We start from the raw sequence: 5,270 nt of genomic DNA, 5'->3' as shown, positions 1-5,270 counted from the left end.
CCATATTTGACAACCGGTATCATTCCAATTACTTTACATTCCAAATGTCAATTAACCATTTAGTAAATAGTTCATAAGCTAGTAGGCCAAAATTTATAAACTGAAAAAAAGTCGCACAAAGTGCAATAACATGCCTCCATAATTGTTGGTCCCAGATTTGTGACACAGTTTGTGACCCAACTTTGCTAAAAGAAAAACGTAAGAATAAATAAAAAAAGAACACGTGAGTATTTTCGACCAAAGGCTTCAAAAGTTCAATGACCGCTATCGAATGCTCAATCTCTTGTTGAGCATGCATTAAAATTTCGCTCAAATTCACTAACATAGCCCAAAAATAGGCAAGAATATCGATCACAGAAGAACACCAAATGTTTAAAAGATTTCTCCCTCTCAACTCACTCTCTGCTATTCTAGAAATGAATAAAAAACTACTCACAAATGAGGATAAATGTTATTGATTAACAACCCTTAAAAATTCTACTTAAGAATTTACAAGAATATCACACAGATGATAAATCTCTCACGGACAGCACAAAGCAGGACAAAGAATATCAAGAGACAAGGGTTTCATCCACACCCTTCAAATGGCTACAGATGGTGTATGTATCGTTTTCCATCTAACCATGCATCCAATGGTCATAAGTACTCCACGCGTGAGCCATCCATTCATTTAGATGGACTAAAGGATCATTGGCCAGCAACCATTTTCTGGGCTAAAATGTCAGCAAATCCAATCTTTACAATCGCCACCTTGCCGTAATTTGAGACAATAGCGAAGTGCATTTAAAAACTAAATAACTAATTTCATTTGCACTCGTTACCTGTTCACAAAGAAAGGAAAAAATAAAAATAAAAATAGCAAACTTCAAATTTCAATAATCCCAAAGAATCAATGAATTTACTAAGTGGTATGTCTCTAATAAAATGAAATTTAACATCTATATGCTTAAATTTATCGTGAAAATTTTGATTTTTCACTTAAGAAAATGATACTTTGATTATCTAACCATAACTCTACCTTACTTTCCATAACCTAGATCATTTAATAAGCCTTTTAGCCATAGAACATTTTTTACTGCTTCATTTGTAACTATATATTCAGACTCACTTGAAGACAAGGCAACTAATTTCTGAAGTTGAGATTTTCATCTAATACATGTATTATTTATCACATAGAAATATGCAGTTATAGACTCCCTATTGTCTACGTTTCTAACAAAATTCAGAGTCAACATACCCTTTCAACTCAAGACCATCTTTATCAATTTTTAACATAAGTCCTGATTGATTTGTGCCTTTCAAGTATTTGATTAAATTTTTCATAGCTTCCCAATAAAGATCACTTGGATTACTCATGAATCTGCTCATCACACTTACAACATAAGCTATATCAGATCTAGAGCACACCATCACATATATGATAGATCCAACAGCATTAGCATATAGAACATTCATCATTCTTTTAAATTCATCTTCAACTTAGGTAATTGATCAATAGATAAATTCACACAAGCAGATAAAGGCAAACTAATAGGCTTAGCATCATAAACAAAAAATCGTTTAACCACTCTTTCAATATAAGATTTTTGTGTTAGAAATAGTTTTCCATTAATTTTGCCCCTTTTTATTTCCATGTTCCTAGCAAGTCCTAAATCCTTCATTTCAAATTCAGATTTCAACTTTTCCTTTATAAAGTTGAGAGTAACAGAATTGTGACCAACTAGTAGCATGTACTCAACATATGGGAGACGATAGAAAAATCCAATTTCTCCATCATTTTTTAAATAAAAAACATGGATCATATTCAAATTTTTTGAACTTCAATCCCTATATAAAAGAATGAAATCTCGTATATCATTGCCTTGTAGCCAATTTTAGACCATACAGGGATTTATTCAAGAGACACACTAAGTTCTCCTTTTTCTTCACTTCATAATCTTTTGGTTGAGTCATATATATGGATTCATCTAGAGAACCATGTAGAAAAGCAGTATTAACATCAACTTGTTCTAACTTTAAATCAAATTGAGTTACAATGGCAAGTAATATTCTAATAGATGTGTATTTCGCAACAGGTGAAAAAATTTCGATTTAGTCTATTCCTTTAGTCTGTGTAAAATCTTTTGCTACAAGTCTTGCCTTATATCTTTTATTATTTGATTTTATAAACCCATTTGCAGTTAATCAGTTTGCAGCCTTTGGGTTTTTCTACCAAATTTTAAGTTCTATTCTTACATAAGGAATTCATCTCCACTTACATTGCTATAAGCCACTTAGAGGATTCCTTACAGGATACAGCTTCTTCATAAGAAGGTGGTTCCAAATCAAAAGGATCAAATTCAAACTAGACATACATAATCTGCATATTGAAATCTAGAAGAAGGTCTTATTTGTCTCATCTGCCCTTCATTTGGAAGAACAAGCCTTTTTCACTAAGATGACATAATCTCTTGTGCCATAATTGCGATTTATCATATTATGTTACAAAGTTTACACATTTGGGTGAAACAAGTTCAGAACTGATAACATAGATTCTATTAGAGTTCGGGGAATCTACAATGAGCTTTTGGTATCTAATTATGTATCTAAAACCATTATTGATTTCAATATGATAGTTCTCATCATCTAGAACCCCTAACAATATAAGATTTCTTCTTGACGCTGGAACATACCTAGTATGTTTTAACATCATGTGTTGACCATTTTCAAACCCCATGACAAAATTGCCAATACCCTTTACTTGGCATGTCTCATGTTTCCAAGATTCACAAAACCTCCATCTAGTCTTGAGAAATTAGAGAACCAATTGAGATTGGGGCTCAAATGAAAGGAGCAACCTGAATCTAAAACACAATTCTGATCAATCCTTTCAGTTGAAGCTACATAAACCACCCCAGCATTAGCTCCTGCTTCTTTATAAAAGGCAGCAATGGCTAAAGAACCATTCTCAAGATTGGATCCATTCTCTTGATCATTAGCTTTCTTAAAACATTCTATAAAATGACCTGTTTTTCCGTAGCAGTAGCACTTTTTGTTCTTAGCCTCTTTGAATGAGATTATTATCTCTATTATAATTAGCTCGACTAAAGTTACTCATACCTTTGACTTGAGTTTTTGTATTAGATGAGGTATTCTCATCATGAAAGACCTCTTTATGTTCAGATCTTAATTCCAATTCTCTATTTAAAAGAGGGCTATGAATTATATCAACAGTCAAGTCTCTTCTAACATATTCTAAAGCATTTCTTATGTCTTTACATTTCTCTCCTAGTGCATTAAGCAAACCAACCACTTTTTGTTCACCAGAAATCTTTTCACCACAATTTATCAGATCCTAAGTGATCCTATTAAATCTGTCCATGTTTTCTCCAGAGTCAGTGCTAGGATCAAACTTAAAACTAAAAAATTGTCTCCAAAGATAACACTTATTTGGTAGAGTCTTAGTGAGTTACCGTTTCTCTAAAGCAGTCTACAATTCCACAGTAGTATTGGTTTCCCCTACTTTCTTAATTACATAATCAAATAGGTCGAGAAACATAGTACTATACCCTAATTCGTCTTGTTTAGTTTTCCTATCCACAGGTAGGTTTTCTAGCCAACTTGCATCAATGACTTTAGCACATTTTAACTGTTGCATAAGAGCTTTAATTTTCCATCACCAGAGGCTAAAGTCTCCTTTGCCATCCCAAATCTGAACATCTACTTTAGAATGCAACAATGTGATAATTGTGCAAAATTGTAAGTAAGAATATATTAAACAAATGGTTTTAAAAAATTCAATTGCAAGATAGAGAGTATAATCCAAATATAAGGAAAGACTATACAATAAAAATATCAAGAACAGGTATGCTTACACTCAATAAACAAGAAGAAAAGTTCAAAACATATGATATCAAGTTATTCACATGAATAGAGGCGTAATCCCAAAATAAACACAATTAGAGTATCAATACAAAGTTAACAATATGCTCCCGTTTGTCATCCTTTACTTAAAATTCTTTCCCATAATTTTTTCTACATTACTCATTTTTAACCACACATTCTTCATTAAAATAATATTAAACATAAGTAAAAAAAAAATCCTTCTTTTTTAACCACACATTCTCCATCATTCACTATTTCATAATACATTTTTCCAAATTAATGGATTCAAACAAGGCCCATGTAGCACTTCAAAACAGGTATGTGAATTTAAAAACCAGTTAAGATATTATAGCACACACACACAAAGTAGCAAAATATCAACTTCAAAAAGTCATTGAAAATTTTGAATTTCCTTAAACCAAAACCCTAATTCCCTCAAATTCTAGGGTTCTCTCAGGGATCCCTAGACAAAGGTAAATTTAGGGAGGTTTTCAGGAATCCTTTGTTAAAAAATAAAAAAATATTCTCATAGGTTCCCCATTTCGAAATTTCAGAGAGGGTTATGAAACTTGTTACCAGAAGTGTGAACATGAAAGAATACTCAAGAATACTCCCAAAGCAACTTCAAGTACATATCAAGAAATTTCTTTAAGGAATATTAACAAATTGTCTCAAATCTGACGTTTTCTTTAAAACAGAAGAGTCGACCAGAACCAAATCGAGTTTTAAAACCAAATTTGAACATGAATCAAAGGGTTTTCAAGCTCTCATACCATTGTAGGTCCCAAATTTGTGACCCAACTTTGTTTAAAAGAAACGTAAGAAATCAAAAGAACACACGAGAATTTTCGGCCACAGGCCCCGGAGGTTTAGCGATAGCTATCTAATCCACTAACACAGCCCAAAAACAAGCAAGAATATCGATTACAAAGGAATACCAAATGTTCAAAAGATTTCTCCCTCCCAACTCACTCTGCTATCCCACAATGGTATAAAAACTACTCACAAATGAGGATAACAGTTATTGATTAACAGCAATCAAAATTCTACTCAAGAATTTACAAGAGTATCACCCACATGGTGAATCTCTCACAAACCACACGAAGCATAACAAAGAATGTCAAGAAACTAAGGGCACATTCTGCGATTTACCTCCCTGAGCAGCTGAGGGGCCGGAGGTTCAGGGACGACGATATATAGTCTGGCGCAAGCTGGGAGACCTCGTTAAAAAAAAAAAAAAAAAAAAAAAAAAAGGAAGAAGTGTGCTGAGCTCAGTCTCAAGGGAGAACCACTACATTCATATTTATAGACTTAGAGCCTGTTTGGGCCCGATTTTTTCACCAAAAAAATTGATTTTTTGACCATTATTTTACTATTTCAGCCGTCATATTTGACTTCTTTTCTCA

General features: G+C 32.9%; 1 long non-coding RNA gene across 1 annotated transcript; it reads right to left on the bottom strand.

Annotated features, from left to right (window-relative positions):
- Positions 1-265: 265 nt before the first annotated feature.
- On the bottom strand, positions 266-5,075 carry LOC111407642. Its single transcript, XR_002705147.1, has 2 exons — positions 5,017-5,075; positions 266-821 (listed from the first exon to the last, which is right to left on the bottom strand). It is a non-coding gene; the product is annotated as an uncharacterized LOC111407642 (long non-coding RNA).
- Between the last annotated feature and the right edge of the window lie 195 nt (positions 5,076-5,270).

The sequence above is a fragment of the Olea europaea genome, chromosome 13, assembly GCF_002742605.1.
Source record: "Olea europaea var. sylvestris chromosome 13, O_europaea_v1, whole genome shotgun sequence".
NCBI lineage: Eukaryota > Viridiplantae > Streptophyta > Magnoliopsida > Lamiales > Oleaceae > Olea > Olea europaea.
Note: the sequence above shows the minus strand (reverse complement) of the source record. Positions and strands in the feature narration are given on the sequence as shown.